Genomic DNA, 25,004 nt, shown 5'->3' with positions numbered 1-25,004 from the left:
GAATGCAAGAAAAGAGGCAAGTTGTTAAGGTGTGTTCTTCCAATCCCCCCCACGGAAAGCTACGCAGTTCCTTGGTCTGAACTCCAAGAATAGCAGTCAGGAAAGGGAGAGTTTGTGTGAGGACGTTATTCCTGTACAACCATATGGAAGGGTAGAAATTCGTATGCCAGCTTGGCCCTTCAATACCAACCCTGTAGTTTCTGAATCCACTGGCTGCACATAATGTGAGTGTTTGTTGTGTGAGACAGTGGGGTGGGGGCTACAGGGGTTGTAGGTGCAGTGGTTACTCTTGGCATCTGGATTGGGTCTGGCTAGTCAGTGGTTTTGTGCTGTTGAGGCTGTTTCTGTGGTTGTCAACTGGAAGCCTCAGGCATGACTGAATGAAGACTAGCATGAACACCAGCTGCGACCACTACGCAACCAACGTTCGAATCCTTTAGCCCAATATCACCAGAGCAATTTCTCAAACTCCTATCTACCCGCAAACCATCTGGCACTCCGCTGCACCCTTGCCCAGCCACAACCCTCAAAGAGATTTTCGCTTCCACCTGTGCAGGAGAACACGCAAGATCCATCATAAATGCCTCCCTTTCCTCTGGTATCTTTCCCGACGCATTCAAAACGGTTTATGTCAAACCGCTAAATTAAAATTAAAAAACCTTCCCTTGACCCACTTGAGCCCAAAAACTACAGCCCGATCTCAAACACCAGATTCCTTGCCAAACTCATTGACCGAACCGCCTACTCCCAGCTAAATGCCTTTGTCGAAGCCAACAATCTCCTAGACCCCGCACAAATCAGGTTTCAGAGCCCGTCACGGAACTGAAACCACCCTAACCTCAATCTGGGATGACCTTAAAATGACGGCAGACTCCGCGGGATGCGCCGCACTAATCCTTCTTGACCTATCTGCCGCCTTTGACACAATCAATCACTCAATCCTCCTAGACCACCTCCACTCCCTAGGAATTCGTGGAACCGCTCTTAAATGGATATCCTCATTGCTCAAAGATAGGTACCAAATAACGATACTCTTCACCTATACCTCCCAAGCCCGACCAGTCGACACGGGAGTCCCACGAGGAGCATGCCTATCCGCCCTCCTATTCAATCTCTACCTGATCACCCTCCCACCAATAATTCGTTTACACAACATCCTATGTTACAACTACGCTGACGACACTCAACTAATTCTAAAACTAATGAACTCAAAACCAACTCCCAACCTGAGCTGGCCTCCTGCCTCCTCGACATAGAACTCTAGATGACCCAAAGCCACCTCCTGTTAAACCCCTCCAAAACGGAAATCATGGTATGTGGCAACTCCGATCTTCTTCCGCACCCACTACCCTGGCCACCCGCCATGGGCAACTCACCGACCCCCTGCAAATCAGTAAAAAATCTTGGATGCACCCTTGACTCTGACCTAACACTCTCGCTCCAAGTCAACAACGTCTCAAAGTCCTGCCACTACCACCTTAAAACCCTTAGGCGCATCTTTCCTTATCTATACTTTCCCAACAGACTCTCTGCGGTCCAATCAATCATATCAAGACTGGACTATGCAAACCCCCTCTACCTCGGATTCCACGCGTACCAACTGAATAAATTTCAAAGGGCACAAAACGCAGCAGTCAAAATGCTACTTGCGCTCGGCCCAAGAGACCACATCTCCCCAGCCCTTAAGACGCTTCATTGGCTTCCAGTAGCCCGAAGGGTGACTTTCAAAACCTTATGCATTGCCCATCGAGCACTGCATAAAACGGACCTCAATATCTTCAAGACAAGCTAAAACCCTATCACCCTCCACGCACCCTAAGATCAAGCTCAGCCGGCCTCCTAGTCATACCTAAGACAAACTCAGTCAGGTTGGGCAGATCATCATTCTCAGCCTTGGCCCCCACCCTGTGGAACTCGCTCCCACCCCACATCCGCCTAACTGAGGATTTAACGTCTTTCCGCAAACTGCTGAAAACCTGGCTCTTCCCCTAAAACCAACCGGTACCAAAACTAACCCAAACAGACTAACAGCATTGGTTTGACATCAATCCAACAAACTACCTGATGCAAGAAATTGACAGCTAATAACCCGAATATAAACTAGAAGGACAAACAGAATTAAACGAGTAAAGAATATATCATAGGGAAACGGTAAAGAGATATAAACTGCCAAACTGGATATAATGCATGAGGAGCGAACGAAGTGAATGGCGTGGATGAAATAGTTAGAATGGATGAAGCGTGTGGAACAGATGAATTCGCAGAGTGGAAGAATGCATGAGTGGAAGAACAGATGACTATATAGATCGAATGAGTATGTAAATCGAATGAGTATGTAGATCGGATGAGTGCATAGAATGGATGAACATGTTAAGCGGATGAGTGTGCAGAGCGGTTGCGTGTGTAGAACAGAGGAGCGTGTAGAGGGGATGAATGCGTAAATACAGAGAAGCGAGTAGAACGCATGAGTACGTAGAACAGATGAATGCACAGAACAGATGAGCGTAAACCTGATGAGTATGTAGAGCGGGCGAGTATGTAGAGCGGGCGAGTATGTAGAGCGGGCGAGTATGTAGAGCGGGCGAGTATGTAGAGCGGGCGAGTGCCTAGAGCGGACGAGTGCCTAGAGCAGCCGAGTGCCTAGAGCAGCCGAGTGCCTAGAGCAGCCGAGTGCCTAGAGCAGACGAGTGCCTAGAGCAGACGAGTGCCTAGAGCAGACGAGTGCCTAGAGCGGATGCGTGCGGGGACTAGATGAGTTGAATGCGTGGAAAGCACGAGTGCATAGAGCGGATGAGTACATAGAACAGATGAGTGATAGGAGCGGATGAGTGCGGGGAGCGGATGAGTGCGTAGAAGGGGACGTGTGCGTAGAAGGGGACGTGTGCGTAGAACAGGTGAATGCATAGTGCGTGTGAGGACATAAAACTAATGAGTGCCTAGAGCGAAGGAGTGCCTAGAGCGGAGTGAACGAGTGCTTAGAGGGAACGGACGTGCTGTGTAAAGCAGACGAGTTGCGTAGAGCAATTGAGTATGTAGAACGAATGAGTGCAGAGTACATGCAGTATGGATGAGTACGTAGTCTGGATAAGTACGTAGAGCTTCTGAATGCGTAGAGCGGACGGAACGAGTGACGTGTGTAGATGGATTCTATATCGATAGAACAAATGATAAACGTGAACAAATGATAAACGTGAATAGAATTAATCACATATATGGATGGAACGGGTGCCAGACGTTGATCGAACGGGTGACGTACGTTGATCGAACGGCTGACATATGTGGATAGAACGGGTGCCGTATAAAACAACTTAGCATACACAGAATGGTACAGACGAAATATGTGGATGGAGTACATAAAACAACTTAGAGTCCACAAAACGGATTGGAATAAATAGAGCAGTTTTGAGTGCGAATGGCGGAAAAGAGTGCGAGTGGCGGACAAGAGTGCATGCACGAGGCCGACAGGAAAGCATGCACGAAGCAGACAGAAGTGCATGCATGAAGCGGACAGAAGTGCATGCGTGGGGCAGACAGGAATGCATACGCGGGGCAGACAAGAGTGCATGCATGGGGCAGACTAGATTATGTGGGGTGGAATGGAGCGCGCGGGCGGACTGGAGTGCACGAGTGTGTCGAGCAGACCAGAGTGTGTGGAGCAGACTGGGGTGCATGGAATGGACTAGAGCGCATAGAATTGCGTGACGTACATAATATGGTTTGGAATGCAGGGAACGTTTGAAAGAGAATATAACCCATCATATCACACCACCACGCTTACTCTCCTCTTTACACCACCACTCAACTAGAACACAGTGATACTATGACACCATTCGGAATAACTGTTCTCATACCAACATCCGCCGCTCACTCCCCATCACTCTAAGTAAGCACTGCTGGTTACACACACCCCCAGCCAGGCGTTCTGCTCAGGCCTAACGCAGCCACATTCGGTCTGGATAAATCCTGCCAGAACTAACACATACTCCTGATCTCTCAACCACCACACCTACCGCTAAGAAGCAGCTATTACACGAATACCGCACCAGCTGCACACATACCCGGTGCTCACATGCACCTTTGACTCCCTCTACTCTCTCTACTGAACTGAACTTCGGTTCCCAAGGGCGTTCAACCTACCAGCGCCTTCAGACCATACCAATGGTATATAAGGCGCTATATAAATGCAAAACATCATAACATAACAAATGGAATCCGTAAATACAAGTAGCCAAGTAACACTTACACTTAAGTGTTCACTAATTAAGGATTGTAAATGTTTTAGATAATCAATTTTTACCAGTATTAGTAAAACGGGTTTACAACCCTATTTCACTGTGTTTTTACGAGTGATTGCAGCCTCCTCGTTCCTCCACTGATCCTTGCTGGAGACAAAAATCGGGAGTCCGCTTTCTATCTCTATCCCGCTTGCGTTTCCCGCTTCGTAGGCAGTATTTAACTGGCAGCCTGGAGCGAACATGGAGCGAGTGCGCCGAGAGCACGTCGAAGGCGTGCGAAAGACAAGCGCGTCTGGGCACGTCCGGGCGTTGGATGGGCTCTGGACCCAATCACAATGTCAGAGGCAGGAGGGTCCTCTTAAAGGGCTATGTGCGCTCACGAAATGAGTTAGTCTAACTGGCACCAGAGGAGAGGCTATTCTATGAGTGGGCTCAAGGCTCTGGCCATGAAGTGAATGTATCTGGGCTGCATACCCCATAGGGGAATGTTATGGATGGGATGGCAGCCTTGTGATCCTAAGGACACTCTTAAGTGCCTGCTGATTAATGCTAGTTCAGTGTCAGCTCACTGCTACAATTTGCACACCACACTGATGGACACAGCTCCTGACTTTTTGTGTATTACAGAGACTTGGTTCGGCTAACTCTGATCCTGACCCAAGTCAGTTGCGCCCAGCATCCTACTTGGCACTGCGCCTAGATAGGCCCCCGCCAGGTAGAGGTAGTGGATAGGCAATAATTCACTGTGCGTCTTATCAATGTCAGCACATCCCAGTGGATCACTCGTTGCTTTGTGAACTGTTTCTGGTCAGAGTACAGGTTAATGTCAACCCGACAGATCATCTTTTATTGGTAAACAGGGCTCCATCATCGGGCCAGACAGACTTTGCCATACATTTCGCCCAGCTAGCTTCTAATCTGGGCCTGGTACACCCCAGTCTGGTTGGGCTAGGATATTTTAATCTCCTCCCAAATTATTGGACTGATAGTTGTGCCAGTAACCTAGTGACCCTCCTACTAGACCTCCCTTTAGGTCTTTGTAATCATCTTCCCACTCATAAAAGTGGTAATTTGCTGGATCTAATTTTCTCTGAAGCAGTATTGGTCACAAGTTTTACCCCTGTTCTGATCTGGTCCGATCACTTTCTGGTAACTTTCATGATTAATTTACCTTCCGAAGGTTTCTCATGGCATGCAGACCTGTAGATTATGGCACAAAGCGGTCATGTCTGTGATGACCGACCAATTACTTGAGGCCAACAATAGATTTAGGGAGATAACCCTTGCTCCTCAGATCACTGGTTAAAGTGGCCGATGTATTGGCACCTATCAAGCCTCTCTTAGGGAGAATAAAACCCACTGAGGCCTGGTTTTACCCAGAGATTAGATCTCAAAAGCAGCTGGGTCACCGCCTCGAAAGGAAATGGCTGCATTACGCAATGCAAATAAACAGGCAGTGCTCCGTTACCATAAGATGATCTGGGCTGAGAAATCAAAGTACTATGCAAGCCGGGTAACAGAAGCACCCTGCTCTTCTAAGGAACTGTTCTTAGTAGAAAAAGAACTGTCAGTTTGCCCCATGGGAAGTCAAACCAAAATGCCAGCTGCACAATTGCGATGTAACGCAATTAGTACTTATTTCTGTGATAACATCCAAGAGATTCGTACAGGCATCGGAGGCCGCCAAAAGGAGGGGGATGTGGAAAAACCCCCGGATGTATCTGTAAGGGAACTTCCTTTACCTATTCTGGCACATACTTTTAGTCTGGAGCCTATAAATGATGCCGTTACATTGAAGGCGCTCCAGAGCTTGAAATCAGCATCTCCCTTGGATGCGGTTCCTCTCTGTATCTTGAAACCTCTACCTCAGAGGGCCATTGGTATGTTCACATACGCTTTACAGCACTCGTTTACCTGGGGGAAAGTCCCTGCTGCTTTCTCTCTTCTCCCAGCCATGATAAAGTTGATGGAAGCTGCGATCACTCCACAGTTTTCCAAATTCTTGGAAGAAAATCACTGTCTACATCCTTCTCAATCAGGTTTCCGACCTACAATGGGCACAGAGTCAGTTCTGATCTCTTTGCTAGACAATCTAGCTTTGCTCCAGGACCATGGAGAGGCCAGAGTATTAATCCTCCTTGACCTTTCTCAAGCGTTTGATACGGTGGATCATGACATCCTACTGACTCGGCTGGAGCAAGCAGGGGTTACTGGACCTCGTTGGGCATGGTTTGCGTCCTTTCTTGAAGGGCGTTCTCAGATTTTCTCTTTCCAAACCCGTCTTTCCTCTTCAGTGGAATTGTCCTGTGGAGCTCATCAGGGATCATCTTAGCCCCCTCTTCTCTTTAATATGTATGTGCATTAACTGGCCAACCTGATTGCTGAATCTGGAGTCCTTTTTTATACTTATGCCGATGACACCCAGTTGGTGTTTCGGCTGGATCCCTGCATACAGACCCACCGGAAAAACGTTGGTACAGTCTGAAGAAAACTGGCAGCTGGATGTCACAAACTGGTTAAAACTTAATGGAAGCAAAACAGAGGTGCTGGTGTTCAGGCCACAAAAGGCGGATCACCTTAGTAATTCGCAGTATTGGGCCGACTGGTTGGGTCCCTGTGCTTCAGTAAAAAGCCTTGGGGATAAACTTCTGCCCACTGGCTCGCGTGAGGCGCAGATTGCTGCCATATGCAGTGCTGGTTTTGGAAAACAATCTTGAGGAAGATTCTTCCTCTGCTTCCCCCAGCCAATCAATCAACATTGGTCACAGCAACTATAATGGAGTACCTGGATTATTGCAATGGAATATATCTGGGATAACCCAAGTACCAGATCCAGCGCATGCAGATACACTAAAACTCAGCAACAAGATTGGTACTCATGGCGCCACCGCTGGCCCCTTCCGTAGCTCTTCTGCATCGTCTGCACTGGATGCCAGTGGCGACATGCATTGATTTTAAGACATGTTGCGTAGTTCACCGGGATGTGCATAACGCTGGCCAAAAAATAAGATAGAGCGGTACTGTCCAGCCAGACAACTACGCTCTGCGTCTCGCCTACTCCTCAAGATACCTAAATATCAGCGGAAGCGACTGGGTGGACGTTCCATCTTAGTCCTGGCCCAAAGTCTTTGGAATGCACTTCTGTTGTCCTTAAGAGCCATTTATGATTATCTCCCTTTTCGGATAGCTTTGAAAACTCACTTGTTTTAAATTGGCTTTCTGCAGGTTATGAGTGTTAAGCGCCTAGATGCCCTTAGGCCTTAGTTTTGCACTCAATACATTTTCTAATAATAATAAGTTATTTATTCAATTAATTAACACCAATTTTTAAATAAGCATTCTTTAAAAAGGCAATTCGTTGTAAGAATGTAAATATACTTACAAATTACTTTTCAAAATCAAAATAAGTTTGTGGATAATCTTTGGATATGCTCCTTACACAATTCCTACACCCTGAGGGGACTTCAATCACAAGGACAGTAATGGCATATATATATATATATATATATATATCACTAGTAAACTTTGCAGATTCAGAGGTTTGTAGAAAAGAAAAGTTAAGGAAGGAAACATTTTAGACAGGTTCACAGCATATGTGAGTACAACTAAATCTTCCAATGAAATCTAGATAAGCCTTTCCCAGCAGTAACAGTATAAAACAAGCTACCACCTATGAGGGACAAACAGTATCAAAGTCAATGGGCTAGGAGAGTCTTCACGGAGCCAGGACAGCAAAAGTAATTTGGGACACAGTCTTCTAGAGAATTTGTCAACCAGGTACTTAGGGGCAGAGTAAGACAGACATTTGTGGGTGATCATTAGGGTTTGAATGTGATTCTGTCCTGTAGAGCAAGGAGGGGTGAGGGTAAAGGGAGAGGGGATTTTGGGGGTTGGGGGGGGGGGAGATCTCAACGGCAGCCACTCATCATTAGTGCGAGCCGCACAGTAAGACAACTATGGGAAAGAGGGATGTTCCTCGGATGACCTCCCTAAATGTCAGGGGGCTTAATTCCCCCGTTAAGAGAAGGTAGGTAAGGTAGGTGGAACAATTCTTGGGGCAGGGGAAGTCGGGAATTGTAGCCCTCCAAGTGATGCACGTTCTGAGGCGAGAAAGGCATAAGCTGAAAAATCAAGGGGTACTGCCATCAGTTCCAATTCAACATCCCAGAGAAGACCGGAGGGGGCGGGGGTTGTTAATCGCTATTCGCAACATCCCAGGCTTCCAGGTCATAGCTACAGAGAGGGACACAGAGCAGGTATCTGGAGGCCTCGTTCCAATGGGAGAGGGGGACATTTACTGTGGCAGCATTCTATGCCGCAACACAGGGCAAGATGGGTTCTTGCGGGTGACATCAACCAAATTGGAGACTTTTGCCAAAAGGCAGATAATATTGGTAGGCAACTTTAATCTGGTGTGGGACCCAAGGGAAGACAAAAACGCAAGTGTGTTCCACAACCAGGTAGCACCATCTGCCTGTGAACTAACACATTGCCCAATTGACGTTGGTAGTTGGCTGGAGGGAACTCAGGGGCGCAGGGTACACATTTTATTCCCATGTTCATAGACCCTTCTCAAGGATAGATTGCTCCTGGATTTTGAGGTCCCTATTGAGTAGGGTCGCGGGGATAGAGCTAGGAGTGATCGCCCTGTCACACCATGCGCCCATAACAATGACCTTACATATGGGGCCGAACGAACCAGGCCAATGGCGGTGGAAGTTTCCTAGCCACATTCTTAAGGATGGAGTCCTATGTGAGAACATACAGAATCAAATCTTGAATTACTTTGCACTTACGCAACAGAGGGTGTACATGACCAGTTGGCGTGGGACGTGTTTAAGCTACTTTCAGGGGGGAGCTCATCGCGATGAAGTGCCAGAGGGACAAACAACTCTTACAGGAGGAATTGGAAGCTAAACTTAAACAAATAATGGCTAAAATGGCAAATAACATGGGGAGTACACTGCAATGGGAAGATCGGCTGATTAGGGGCCAATTAGATGTTTTTGCAGACTAGAGCTGCAGAGCGTTCATTGCTCTACCTCCAAAAGCTGTATTATGTCAAAGCCAATAAGGCGGATCACCTGTGAGCGAGGTTAATTAGGAAAAAAAGAAGCGTCAATAACAGTCCTTAAAATAAAGGCAGGGGGACAAGAAAGCACTGCACTACCTGACATAATTTCGGTCTTCACAGAATATTATTCATCCCTGTACACATCAGAGTACCCTGAGGAGAGAGCCCAAAAGGGACACCTTTCCCGGTACACCCTCTTCCTAAGATCACTCCTCAAGAACGAGAAGAACTTGAGGGAGATATTACTAAGAAGTAAGGGCGGCTATAGCTGCCTTGCTATAAGGAAAGGCCTGAGCCCGGACGGCTTGCCAGCGTTTTTCTACAAAACCTTTAGAGAGGCACTGACACTGTGCTTAATCAAGCTCATCAACTATTTTGAGGGTAGTGGGGGGTGTATATCACCCAGACAATGGAACAAGCCACTGTTGTGCTGCTCCCAGAGCCGGGTAAGGATGTCACTATCCAGTTCGTACTGGCCGATCGCCCTTATTAATGTAGACACAGAGATATACACCAAGGTTCTGGAGTCACGCCCGGATAAGCTCCTCCCCAAACTAATTGATCCCAGCCAGTCAGGATTTATTAGGCATAGGCAGACCATTTGGCGGGTCTGTCATCTGATTGAAAAAGTAAATAAATCTAGAACCCCTGCACTTAAACTAGCGTTGGATGCCGAGAAGGCATTTAACTGGGTCGAATGACCATTCCTCTTCCATGCCATAGAGGGATTGGGATTTGGTTCTAAATTCCTTTCAATAGTAAGAGCTAACTCCTTGCATCTGGCAATCAACAGGCAACTTTCCCAGAGGATCACAGTCTCACGAGGCACTAAGCAGGGTTGCCCGCTCTTCTACAGAATACAGCGCTGGAGACTTTCCAGAAGTCAGTGTTAAAGGATATGAAGAAGATCAGATTTACAAACAGAGCAAGAGGTAATCTCACCTCAAGAGAAAATCAGGCATTGGATCGCTTATGGGAGAACACAGAGATTATCTTCAAACCAGCTGACAAAAGGGGGGGCCCTAGTCATAATGGACACTAGTAAATACAAAACTGAGGTAAACAACTCAATGATCAAGATACATACTTAGAAATGTTTCAAGACCACACGGAACAAGTACGCGAAATCATTAAGAAGAAGCTGAAATTGAAGAATTAATTACTCATAAAACCAAAAATTTCCTCACGAATACACACCCATTGCTACCTGTTATTTATATTTTACCCAAAATTCACAAAAATTTGATGGAACCCCCAGGACGACCAATAATTGCAGCCAATAACAGTTTATTGGAACGGATTGCTCAATATATTGACAAGATTATTCAACCACTGGCGCAACCACTGGCGCAAAAATGTACAACATACATAAAAGATACCAATCAATTCCTGAAGAAATTGGGAGAAGTAACCTTCAATACTGACTCTGAGATTCTATTTTCTATGGACGTAACGAGTTTATATACCAACATCACGCACCAAGCCGGGCTGGAAGCTGTGGAATGGATGTTACTCAATACAACAGAACCAGTAAAAAGTGACCATCTTTTTATTTTGAAACTTCTGAGGATTGTACTCAACAACAATTTCTTCTCTTTCGAAGATAGATATTTTGTTCAAATATCAGGCACGTCAATGGGGGCCACGATGGCCCCAAGTTATGCAAATATCTACATGTTCTACTTGGAAGAAACACGAGTAATCAACAACCCGAGATGGAAAGACAAACTTAAATTTCTTGCGAGATTCATTGATGACCTATTTGGAGTTTGGAGTGGAGAGGAAGCAGAGCTTTTAGAGTTCTTTGATTTCATGAACAACTTAGCCCCACGCATTAAATTCACACACAAATATAGCCGGACCACTATGGAGTTTTTAGATGTCCAAATATACTTGAAAAACAACTAACTGGAAACAACAATTTTCACAAAAGAAACAGACAGGAACAGTCTTCTTCTGGCCACAAGCTTTCACCCCAGGAATACAGTGTCTAGTATCCCATTAAGTCAGTTTTTGAGGTACAGACGTATCATCTCGGAGGAAGATAAGTACGAATTAAAATCAAGTGAACTAAGACAAAAATTCATCAAGAGAGGATATAATGAGGAAACACTGAATAAACATGCAACAGTTAAGAATATCACGAGGCAAGAATCACTTACCATGAAACAAAAGAACACAAAGACAGATTTGATATATGTGACCACGTACTCTCAGCAAAGTAGTACGATAAAGAAAATAATCAAGAGGAATTGGGAAACATTATCCCAGGATGCCACATTGGCTATTTCCATCTCCTCCACTATTCGCCTACAACAAAAGTAGATTGTTGAAAGATCATTTGATCAAATCTGACTTCAGCCAGAGATACAGTGCAACAAAAGAAATATACAGAGGGACTATACCGTGCAACAATTGTAGTTCCTGCAACAATGTGATGAAAGGCAAGTCGATTAATCATCCTCACACCGGTCAGAGCATTTTACTGAAACACACCTCAACTTGTGACACTAAGAATGTCATATATAGCATAAAATGCCCATGCGGACTATATTATATTGGATTAACAACCAGAAAAGCGAAAACCCGGTGGGGTGAACACAAATCCAATATTCGGAATCATTCATTGAAATCTCCAGTAGCACAACACTTCGATGCTGCCAAGCACTCTATTGCACAAATACAGTTTGTCATTCTCGAACATGTAAAATTACCCAAAAGAGGAGGTAACATCACGAAGTTGTTACAACAGAGGGAAATATTCTGGATCGAGAGACTTGATACAATGAACCCCAGAGGGATGAATTTAGATTGGGATTTGAATTGCTATATATAGTCATTTTCTGAAATTGTGAAATGGACAGTGATTGATTGTTAAATGAAATGTGATGAAATTTTTATGCGCAGATATCTTGTGAGCCATGAACTAGAGACTACATAAGTGCTCAAAAAATAGCGCTATGAGTATTTTGAATGCATAGTGATTCACTTGCCATTAATTAGTATTGGGAATGCGGTAAAAGCGGTTTATGTATCTTAAAGATTAGAGAGTCACGTGAAGTATCCTAAATTAGTTCATACACCTGCATCAAGCAACATAACCAAAAATATGATTAATAATGGGTGAACGAACTAACAACAAAACAGGTAGGTCGGTTATACATTACCTTTTCTGATAATTTGAAATCTAAATTGAGAATCCAATAGCGCCTCCACACTTGACAGCATTATTTTGCCGAGAGTCACAGACCATCGTTGATGAGTCACATCTGGACTGTTTTAATCTACTGAAAAGTTTCTAGCGTACATGCTAGGCGTTATACCTATTGACAGACAGGTATTAACAAAGTAAACAACACCACAGTTCTTCCAACATGGCACCAAAATTGGCCCGAGTCGGAACGGATTTAACTTACTCTACGACAAGCAGCCGCGGTTGCTAGGCGACTAGCTTTGCAGCGCGTCGAACGAGGAAGTCACAGGGAGCAAAGTTCAGCAGCACGTACACCGGCTCTGAGCAGGTAAGAATAGTCCCTCGCATATGATCGCGCCCACAACATTGAACGTAGATGCCCAACGTAGTATTTTTAGTTTAGTACTAACCCAAAATCCATTATTATAGATTTACGAGAGAAGTAGAAATTGGGAAGGACCCAGCAAAAGCCGTTCGAAAAAGCTGGTCATTTGCCAACTTCGGTTATCTTGAAGCAAGCAAGCAACTGCCTACATACGATCAAGGTAGGAAATATGTGGAAAGGTGAATAGTCATTAGAATCTTTGATAACCGCATCCAGTACGTTTCCTAAGATCTACCCCTGATGTTTTTTTCAGGGTTTCCCGATATGTAAACAACATATGAGACAGTGGCAGTGACCCACAGACTCAACTGCTTTAAGAGTGGTGAGTGAAAAATGCAATTCTTTAAAACATGTATCGCCCTTGAGACTCGCATAAATTAGGTGATGAGCCGAGGAACCCAGCGCTTACCACAGCGACTGTTTCCTCTGCACACCACCGCCCCATTTACTGACGATCACTTTATGGTGACACACATTTCAATTTTTTATCATTACAGCTTTGGAAATTTACCCTTTCTGGGCAGTAAGCTTTTCTCTTGATACAAACTCGAAAGGTTAGTTCATTAGTTTTGAGCTAGAAAAAGTGTCATTCTTAGTTTTCAGAGAAAACATAATATTAAAATAATTTGAATATATTTCAATTTGTGTCTTACAGAAAAGAATCCAATACTCTTTAAAACCTGAAGAAGGGCATTAATTGCCCGAAACGCGTAGTTTAGAAGATAGGCAACTAGATTTGGAAACCTATCAAGATTATTGGATCACGTGAACTATTAACAGTTTGTAACACATGAAAAAATATGTGAAAAATGTGTGAAAGAAATATGTATTGTCAGAAGAAATGTATATATATGAGTGAATAACATTTTTCTTTGTGATGTTTAACTTGAAACAGTAATGATTATATGAAAATAAATGTCTTTTATGACTATAAAAAGGATTAATTTGAATGAACATGCACCAATTGAATGATGTACTATTAAGTTTTTGGTAATTGTAAAAGAACCCGGAGCAAAATTTGTTTTGCCTTATGCTGTGCCTCAGTTTGTACAACGAGGTTTTCGTTGTACCGTTTCTTTTGCCCGCTCTTTTACGCCATCCACCTGGAGCCGCTCTTGCCCAGCATTAGGCCCTCCCCGGACATTAGGGGATACCCTTTGGGGGTGAGGAGTAATAGAGTTGTGGCGTTTGCTGATGGCATGCTCCTCTTGATCACAGAACCAGAAATCTCATTCCAAGGGCTCTTGCAGGAACTTCTTCTCTTTGGGGCGGGGGGTTGCCGGGTTAAAAATAAATATTCACAAGTCAGAGTTAGTAAACTTGACCACCCCCTCTCAGAAAAGGGTCAGGAATTGCGAGGTATAGTACCCTATAGATGGGCGGAAACTAACTACCCGCGTTTACTGCAAAAGCTGCACCGGCTGCTGGTGGATTTATCAATATCCTGGATGGGGTGGATAAATGTCCTTAAAATGGTGGTTTTGCCAAGAATCCTGTACTATTTCATGGCCCTGCCAGTGGGGATTACCCAAGGTTTCTTCAAAACCCTTCAAAAACATGTGGGGTCATTTATTTGGAACCGCAAAAGACCCAGGGTAGCTAGGCAGATGCTAATGTCTCCCAGAAGCAAGGCTCAAATCAGAGTGATCCAGGATTGGTTCAAAGGCAAATGCAGGAAGGTCTGGTGTCGAATGGACAAAGCACTGGTGGGCTTGCTGCTGGATGAGTTGTTGTGGCAACCCAAGGAGGATAGCCCTGCAAACATGTCCCGCAGCAGGATAAGGACCCTAGTGGGGGGACTCATGGGATGAGCTGGTGCGGAGGGTGAACTTGACCTCCTTCCCCCTCCCCGCTGACGTCACTGTTCAGGAATCACCAGTTCACACCAGTTATGGAAATTGGGTGACCTTCAATGGGTGGAAGGCGGTAAGGTGCGACAAACTACGTGACATGTTCTCGGGTCAGGACATTAAATCCTTTCCACAGTGCAAGCATGACTTCAGGCTATATGAGGGGGAGAGGTATCGCTACTCTCAACTGAGGCACTGGCTTACGAACCCAATGGTCAGGTCAGCAGCCACCAGGGATCTCACGCCCTTTGAACGATTCATAATGATGGACACCGGGGCAGGCATTTGGTAGGAGCAGTATATGGGATTATAGCAGAAGGGGCAAGGAGCCAGGCATAGCACTATATGGAGCAGTGGGAAACTGCAGTGGAGCAGTCTCTAGAGGGGAAACTTTGGACTCAATTATGGGCAGATATCCCCATGAACACGCAGGCCATCCAGCTTCAAGCGATGTTGGTCAAGATAAAGGTCCAATGGCATCTCACCCCCGAAAAACTACGTAAATTCTACCCAACTGCTTCAGCACACCCCTAGGGGGGATGTGAGGAACTGAGATTGTTGAAGCATATCTGGTGGGAATGCCCAGTCATACTGCCTTACTGAGACATGATTTGTGCAGCAATTAATAGTACTTTTGGGGATCAGATGCCAGACAACATAGGGATGGCCATCCTGGGAATGGGCAGGGTTTGGGAAAATCTACCCTCGAAAGCTCATAGAAAGAAACACGTCATCCTGATAGTGGCAGCAACCCTTGTGGTGGCACACAAATGGAAACAAAAAGCTGTCCCCACAGAACACGAATGGGTGAGTAAAACCTGGAACTTTGGGGCACTGGAGTGGGTGACCTATTCGATTCAAGGGGATCACCAATGGTTTCTCTCGGACTGGGACATTGTCCTGCATCACCTGCAGCGGGACTCGCGGGCCGCATGTTACCCGAGGAAAATGAGATTGCTGGGGCTGGTGTGAGTACTCGCTCCACTTGATGAGGGTGCCTTCACAGGAAGCTGGGAGAAGATATGTCAAAGTTTCTAGGGGAGGCAAGGACTATCAAAGGGGGGGTGGGGTTTCTCAAACAGTGCAAGGGCCTGTACACCGGCTGGTGAGAGAGCTGGCCACTCACGGAAACGTGGGACTGGGAGCCATCTACAAGATGGGGGACAGGGCTGGGTGCGTTGTTGGTTACAAGTGTTGGGATCGAGGGGGGTGGAGAGAAGGTGCGGGACGAAAAGGGATGGGCGTTATATGTGTCCTTACTGTTGAAAATGCCAATAAAATACTATTTTTATTTTAAGTGCATTGTTACTGTGCTGCCCTCACCAACCAAAATCAGCTCCCTGGCATAGCACACACATTCTTTGACTTAACATTCACTTGCTTATTCACACACAGCATTCACTTACTCATTGCATGAGAGGATAAGAAGTGGCATTTCTATACATTTTATATCCCCCTGAGCCTATTCCAAATAGGCACAGGGAAATGTTTTTTTTTTCCCCTGTGCTTTGAAAAGTGCACCTCTTTTCGGGGTCGAATTGAAAATGCCCAGAATCCCCTTCCACCCTCTGCCTTGCGCAGTTGTGCATTTGGTGGGAAAAGAGCACCTCAATGTGAACAACTATGAGGTCCACATTTAAATGTTCTTTGTGCACGGTTCATCACCTTTTTGGTGCAAGTGAAGTGAATAAGCATCCCATCAGTTGCACCAAACACGTTTTGAAAATCGTGGCATGATGGTTTATCCCTCCTCATCATTTCTTTACGCTGTATGTTCATTTCAGAGAGTGTGGTTTGAGGTGTCAGAGGGAAATTAGGAATGGGAAAGGACACACAAGAAGGAAAGGGTGCATGGGTTTTTTACTGTTTCTGCAGTCATTAATCCCAGATTTGCTCATGAGCAGGTCTTGCGTTAAATACCATTAGCTCCAGAGCAGATACTGTGACTGGAATCTTCCCAGAATACGTACTGTGCATACCATCATTCAGGTATTCCGTCAGATGTAACGGATTAGCAGGTACAGTATGAAACGTCAGTAGATCCAGGGCAGGTACTGTGTCTGGAATCGGTATCACAGATCCGGTACTGTGCCTGTAATTATTTGCCCCAGGGCAGGTATTGTCAGATGTAGCTGATGAGCAGGTACATATTGTATCGGAAGTCATTAGCTGCAGAGCAGGTATTGTGTTTGCACTCATTCGCTCCAGCCAGAGGATGGGATGGGCCTTTAACTTTAGCACTAGAGCAGGTAGTGTATGGTGATATTCGTTGGGGTGTTGTTTCTGTGTCTACAGCCATTAGACCTAGAACAGACGCTGTGCCTGCAGTTGTTATCCACAGAAGAGTCATTAGACCTACAGAAAGTACTGGATATGCAGCCATTAGCCCTGGGGAAGCATTATACGTCTGCGATCATTAGCCAGCGCAGGTATATATATTTTGCAGGGAATGAGCTGGAACGCCGCTCAAATAAAGAAAAAGGTCTTGCTCGAGCTCCGCTCTGTTGGGGGGTCTCTGTGACCTAGGTAGCGATCCCCATGAGCCCCCAACCCCACAGACTGAGCTGCACACGTCTTTTAATTTCAGGCTCCCCGGTTGCACTATCGCGGCCGGGAACGCCCCATTTATTTATAATGCACGCGGGGGCGTGCAACATCATGCCGCCGTGTGAGCTTCTCTTAAGGGGGCAGCACCACACTCCACCTTTTTCATGAGGACAAACAAATGTGCATCAACAGTTCCAAACAACAACAACACATCAAACAATGCAAATAACCAAAACATCCCACAGCACCCCTTTATTCACAGCCACCCTGGATCCCCGTGACAACTACACACGACACGGGCAGTTCAGGAGAGTTGTCCCAGCATGTAGTCGGTGAGGCGAGCAGGTTTCCCCTCGCCCAGTCCTCTGGTGGTACCTCCCGCCGGCCTCCGGCACGGGCGATCCTTTGGGCGGCGATCCCCGGGCTGGGGATGAGGGAAGGGGGGCAGCCCCTCCACCCTTGTCGGGTACTTCCATACTTTCTTGTTCCTGAGGTGGGTCAGTTCTTGTGTCCCCTAGTCTCTTAAAGAAGCTCACGCTCCTGGTGACTGCCTATCTCCCGTCCGAGGCCGTCACCATGGATCCCTTGACGGCCACCACGTCCATCGGTTCCGGTTCATACGGGAGGGATAGCTTCCCATGGGGGGTGCCTATTTCTTATGAGCACCTCATCCCCCGGTTCTAGGCGTTGCGGGCGGAGCCCTCTCCTCGCATTCTCCTGCTCCGTCCGCAGCCTTCGATCGAGATCCACCTGCTGGTCGTCGATCACTCCAGGCTCCTTCTCGCCAACTTCGGACAGCAGCCCTCGAGGGCACCGTTTGAAGAGGGCTTCGGCCGGGGCCACCCCCGTCGATGCGTGGGGAGTGGTGCGGTAGACTCTCAGGAACTGATATAGTGCTCTTTGCAGACAGCATCCTTGGCCTTGCGCTATCCGGAATGTCTTATTCAGAGTTCTCATAAGCCTTTCCGCCTCACCGTTGGCTCTTGGCCAGAGCGCGGTGATCTTCCGGGGTTGAACCCCATACCGTCCATCAGTTCTGAGAAACACTCTGAAAAAGCACCCCATTGTCCGAGCACAGTGTATGAGGAAAACCATGAAAGGAGAATACTTTTGAGGGCCACAACCACATGCTCAAAGGCCACCGAGTCCACAAACTCCACATCCGGGTAGCGGGAGTACTCGTCCACCACCACCACCAGGAAGTGTGTGCCTAGTGTGGTGGACCCGAAGTCCGCATGCACCACCGTCACGTCCCTCTAGGCATAGTTTCAATAGCCGGCTCTCAGCACAAGCGTCCGGTGATTCATTGCTGCCATCCCCGGGGTGACGGGACAGGTAGTCCACCCCATTGTTGGCGCCAGGTCTGTACACTAAGGAGACACCGTACTCCAGAGTGCGAGCATCCACTGTTCAATTCTCGCCAGGGGCTTGGGTGAGGACCCCGCTAGGATGGATAGCAGGGGCTTGTGGTCCGTCACGACCGTTACTGGCCGGCCCAGGATGTACAGTCTGAAATGCCTGCACCCCCACAATACAGCGAGAGCCTCCCGCTCGATCTGGGAGTAGCGCTGCTCGGTGTCAGACAGCGCCTTGCTGGCATACGCTACTGGGCAAACGCTCTCATCCCGGCCAATTTGCGTCAATACGGCCCCCAGTCCAAATGGGCTTGCGTCTTGTTGGGTCGAAGAAGGCCATAATGTCTTCGGCCGTGAGGGCGCTTTTGATATCCTCAAACGCCGCCTGCTCGAGAGGGCCCCAGTGCCATGCTGTTTCTTTTTTTGTGAGGGCCCTCAAGGGCTCTGACCTGGATGCTAAATTCTGGATGAACCGACCACAGTATGTCACCATCCCAAGAAAACTCCTCACCTCCGATACATTCTCGGGTGGTCGGGCCTCTTTGATGTCTTTTACTTTTCTTGGATCTGGTGACACACCCCCTTCTTTGAACATGAATACAAAGAATTTGATCGTCAGACGCAGAAACTTGCACTTTTCCCTGTGGAGCGTCAGGCCCAACGACTGCAGCCTCTCGAAAGTCCTGGCCAGCTTGCGTAAGTGGTCGACCTCAGTCTTGGCGAACACCAGGATGCCGTCACTGATGTTTAGGACTCCATCCAGGTCAGCTAGGGTACCCCTGATGATATTTTGAAACACCTCAGCTGCTGATGACACACCGAAACTGAGTCTCTTATACCTGTAGAGGCTTCTGTGTTTTGTGAAGGTCGTTATATACCTGGACTCCGGATGCAGGACGACTTGGTGTTAACCGGCCCAGAGGTCTAGCTTTGAGAAGAAGCGGGCCACCTGCAATTCCGCGAGGATGTCATCGATAGTTGGCGTCAAATTTCTTTCTCTCTTGATGGCCTGGTTGGATAGCCTCATGTCGACGCATATCCTTACTGAGTCAGGTTGTTTCGGTTTCCTCGCCACCACTTTCGGTGATACCCATTGGTGTGGGACCCTCAACCTTCTCAATAATGTCTAAATTCACTAGATTGTCCAGCTCTTTGTCTACTTGTACCCTGAGAGGGAAGGGCACCCTCCGATGTTTCAAAGCTATGGGCTGCATTGACTCATCTATGTGCAGCCTCATTGGATCACCGGCCATTTGACCGATTCCTTGGAACAGTACTTGTCCAATAGGTCATGTATGTCCTCCAGATAGACCGAGTAAGCAAAGCTTACAATGCCTAGGGCCTCTACCGCAGCACAGCTCAGTAGTGTATTCGTGCTCCCCGTTGTCACATAGAATCTTGCTGTGATCTTTGACCCATCATGTTCCACTTTTGCCACAAATGCGCCATCCAATAGGATCGTTTCTGCCCCTCCGAAGGCGAAGATGCGGGCTCTCGGGCTGACCGACGCCCCCGTGTCTACAAGCACCGGGATGGACGACTTGTTCACAGCCACCACGCACCTCGGTTGTCCTTTGTTTTTCGACTTTAGAGCCCCCACACTTGACACGAAGAAGATATTCTCCCCCTCTTCTTCCTCTTCCTCCTCTGCTTGGGCACCTTCCTCTCCTTAGTCTACCTGTGCCACGTTAGGTGGGCGGGCTTGATGCAGGAACCCCGATCGAACTGGGCCCCTGGGCACCATTACAGGCAGGGACGCCTTGCACACACGGGCATAGTGGTCAGCAAGGCCACACCGTCCACAGGTCCTTCCCGCCGCTGGGCACTCGGCGGGGTGTGGCAGGTCATAGCCAAACTTCACCAGCTCTCCCGCCCCTGTCACGGATACTGGTACCCGGTCTCCTGGCACCTCTGCCACCACGCCCCACCGCACACACTTCTTCCGTCTTCACTGTACGTGTTACAGCCTCCATCTTGGACGCCCTCGCCTCTGAAACTTCATGGCAGCGTCCCAGTTCAAGGATGCGAGCAAGGGTGGTGCCCGGTTCCCTCAGTACTTGTCGCCTTAGTTTTCCTGACGAACAGGCCTGTATCAGGAGTGTTCTAATCATGTCATCCGGGTCACCTCACGCACACGCCAGGGAGAGGCGTTTGAGACGACCATAAAAAGTGTCCAGCGTCTCGTCTTCCTTCTGTCGGGCCGACAGCATGACAAAACTGCGTTGGTGAGTGGTATGAAATGATTGCGGGGGGCCATTTTGGCGGCCCCATACGAGGCATCAGTGGTCTGAAGTGACAAAGATCTCCTGCACTGCAGGCCCAGCAGCATCGCCAGCTTACTGTCATCATTCGTCTCCATGGTGGCCCTGAAATACATGTTCAAACGGTCCACCCACCGTTTCCACCTGGGCCCCATGCTGTATGGGGTGCCCGAGACAGCAAATTCTGGGATTGGCTGGAGCGCCGCAGGGGCCCGCATCTGTGCCATGAGTTGGGGCACTAGCTGCACAACAGGTTGAGCCTGAGGTTGGGGCTGGACTTGAGGTTACTGTGGGAGACTATCCGCCTCTTCTGATGACCTAAAAACACCAACCTCACAAAAAGGGTAGCCAGAGCTAAAAAAAAAAATAAAATAAAAAAAAAAACACGTATGACTAAACTCTGGTCGTAAAAGAAAAAAATGAGAAAACTAAAACGATTAGCCAAAGCGGTGGGGACACCAGGTGCAGTCTCAGCGGCAATTGAAGCATCTCGCCTATATAAATCCTGGCTTAAAAATCATCGCTTGACCTTATACCAACAGGACGCCGAGAGAATATTAGAGGCGATAAGTTCCCACAATAGTCGAGAGTTCTGGTCACTATTAAAATCATCTTCCTTAACGACAGAACCCTCTATTATCTCAAACATTGGAGAAATAACATGGGTCAATTTCTTCCAGACTTTATTCTAGAAGACATCTAGTCCGTGCCGAGAGAGTACAGGTCTCGAATCCTCAAAATGGGCATGTCTTGATGACATTGAAGACATAACGGTCCAGATTAAGAAATTGAAGAATTCCAGAGCGCCGGGCCCGGACGGAATAACAAATGTAGACCTGAAGGCCTTCCCGTTAGAGTGGGCGATGTTCCTCAGCAAAATCTTCCACAGGTGCGCAAACTTGAAGTCAATTCCACCTTCATGGAAATCTGCCACAGTTATGCCAGTTTACAAGAATGGAAATAAGGCCGACCCGAAGAACTACCGACCTATTGCCTTGCTTGACTGTATTGGGAAGGTACTCGGGTCTTTACTGCTCCGAGAATTTAATGACTGGGCCAAAACCACTCCATGTAAAGACCACTTACAAACCGGCTTCAAAAAAGACCTGGGAACAACGGCTAACATCTTGATGATAAGTGCCCTAAAGAGCAGGGTTCTGGAGGGGGGTCCAAGGCTCTTCATCACCTTTGTTGACCTAACCCAGGCCTTCGACCGAGTAGATCGATCTCTACTGTGGGCGAAACTTGAGGCCTGGAATTGGCCGCAACCTCTTTTTGACCCAATCAAAGCTCTCTATACTGGTACCAGTATGAGAGTGCGGTTAAACCAGCAAGGGTTGCTTTCATCTGAAATACCCACGGCAAGAGGAGTCAAGCAGGGGTGCCCCTTGGCCCCAGCGCTGTTCTTGGCCTTCATCGGAGACCTCCAAAAAGCGGGTCTAACTGTCCGATGTTTCCCTCCAAAAATGGGAAAAGCGCACATAAATCGACTTCTATATGCAGATGATCTAATCCTTCTTGACCACACTCCTATAGGCTTAAAACGCCAACTGACTAATCTTCAGGAGTACATATCCAACAACAACTTAGAGATAAATGAAAATAAGACAAAATCTATGATCATCGCAGCGTCTACAAAGAAAAGGGATAAAGTTGCTCTCCAGCTGGCCGGTCACTCCGTAGGAAAAGTTAATGAGTTCAGATACCTCGGGGTGAATTTGGACAGCTCCAGGCACGAAATGGCAATGCAAGAACATTTAAAAACAACTACAAAAAAGCTGGTGGCGCAAGGCAATTGACAGGAAATTTGGCCGCTTCTCTTTGATACCGGTCTTGGATTTCTACAAAAAAAAGGCGGTGCCTACATTGACCTACGACACGGATGCCATGCCCAACCTTCCCGTGTCACTTTGGCCGAAAATTAAGGTGCTGTTTTGGAGATCTGTACTGGGCTTGCCAAATTCTACCTTGGTAGTGGCAATAAGACAGGAACTCAGCCTGCTGTCCTTGGGAGGAACAGTTAAAATAAACACCCTCACTCTCTTTCGCAAGTGTAGAATGTCGAAAGACCTGTCTATTTACAATCTGATACTCAAGGAAAGCATCGGGGCAAACAACAAGATGCTTAACTCCTGGACTAAATCAAACTTAGACAGGTTACTTTCAATTGAAAGCGACGAAGAGACCCTGCATACGAACCCTGTGAAGATCTAGAAAAAACTAAAAGAGCTCGACTGGATACGGACTAAAGAAGTAGCGGCAAACAACAAACTTATATGCCACCTTCCCTACAACATCAGAAAATTAAATGAATTGCAGCCTTACATTAATAAGTTCCCATCCAGATAAGTTTGTGACACATTATTGAGAGCAAGACTTTATCTATTCCAAAGAAACGAAATTCTGGTGATTAGAGGCTTGTCAAAAACAAACGAGTGCCGCTTCTGCAACCAGCCAACAGTGAAAGAGTCCATTCGCCATTTGCTTTTCTCTTGTTCAAGTACAAGAGGTATTAGAACCACCTACATGACACAAACTTTTTCAGATTACTCATTAAGTGATCAAGACGCTTGTTGGAACAAAAAGATTGCGGGCGACAGAACTTCATGGCTATTGGCAACTTTCAAAATCCTCCAATACGCAAATACTTCGCTCCTCATAACTAAGCTACCAACACCAAAACCATAGTAGTGAGTACTTCATCTTCAGACTACACGACGAACCAACAACAACGGACTTCCTGGTCATGGAGTTTCGTTGAAATGAACTATAATATAATAATATCTTTAATGTAATTTAGTTTAGTTAATTAACTTTACACATATTCATCAACATATAAAAGCATAAAAACAAACAATATTCATACATTAATAAAAATACAATTATATCAAAATCCAAACATTAATCATCATATAACAATAACCTTAACCTAATAATCTTAATATGCTATATTACACATTTAACCTCATTCTTCATTCTCATACCTTCCACTCATAGCAAAATAAGACAATTTATGCTGGCTTAACCTAAATATATCATACATGCCCACATAATGAAATGCCCAATTTGGTTTCCACCTTCAACCAAATATTATAAAGCACAGTTAACAAGCGCATGCTTTCAGTGTTGACACAATGGTTCCAAAACGACCTCTCCTCTATCATGTGCCTGTTATGTACATATATTCCAAGGTAGTATTTTATATCACCTCTCAATTCATAACATTCGGTAAGGACATGTTTAGCGGTCTCCGGTGTATCCCGAACTATAGTGACCCTGTAATTTTCTTCACTTCTTTCTTTTGGCACATACGTCATCGTACTACTTCCTTTTGTAAAAATCTAATTAACACAAATAAAAAAATAAAAAGGGCTTCTAAAATTGTGGACATTATGATGTTCCTATAATGCGCTTCGCTTTTATGCAATCGCTAGGATTAAGTTTTATGAAGGGATACTGTGTTGCACAACCTGTCAGGAGACCCTACCCACTGGCCCCTCCAAAGAGGTGACAGTTCCCCCAATATATTTTGTTCCATTTCGAGCCCTGTATAGAGTAACTTAGGCCAGAGCACGGTCTGTGTAGTAGCTGCACAGCAGGTACTGCGCCTGCAAGCATTCTAGAACCTGAACTGTACCGTGAGTTTCGAGTGAGCTACTGTGTCGACGATACCGACAACCAATGGCTGCCGGGTGTAATTATGTACAATTCACTACAAGACTAAGATCCGGACCGCACACGCTCACCTGGTGCTGACTGGAAAATGAAAACGAGCCCAGCGTTTGGTAAAGAGAGGGCTTGTTGTGCTTTCACTATCAATTGAAACACAATTAAAGGCCATACAAGACCCGATAGCATAGTGTTTGTTTAAATGTATGCCGACACTTTCTGAAATGCCTTTACGGCGACATGACGTTTTTTCCATGCAATGCCGTTAAGGCGTCGTGACGTTCACACCGAGGACGTCTACGCGTTTAGGAAGAGAATCCTGGAGGAACGAGGATCGTGCACGTGTTTCTATTTTATTGTGTATTTATGAAGTGTTTCGAAGCGCCAGGGTTATTTAGGTGCTGGTGGATTTGTCTTTCCTACTTTCATTGTGGT

The 25,004-nt window shown here is 46.5% G+C and overlaps 1 protein-coding gene across 2 annotated transcripts in view; it reads right to left on the bottom strand.

The window, feature by feature from the left end:
- DMAP1 (DNA methyltransferase 1 associated protein 1) overlaps positions 1-24,732 on the bottom strand; it is a 674,969-nt gene extending 650,237 nt beyond the window's left edge. For both annotated transcript variants that reach the window (XM_069642317.1, XM_069642318.1), the window contains exon 1: positions 24,647-24,732. The gene's annotated coding sequence lies outside the window, so the exon portion shown is untranslated. The remainder of the gene's footprint in view (positions 1-24,646) is intronic.
- Positions 24,733-25,004: the final 272 nt, after the last annotated feature.

Source organism: Ambystoma mexicanum, chromosome 1q (assembly GCF_040938575.1).
Source record: "Ambystoma mexicanum isolate Mex_15411 chromosome 1q, UKY_AmexF1_1, whole genome shotgun sequence".
NCBI classification, from domain to species: Eukaryota; Metazoa; Chordata; class Amphibia; order Caudata; family Ambystomatidae; genus Ambystoma; species Ambystoma mexicanum.
This window is presented reverse-complemented; position numbering and strand designations above follow the sequence as displayed.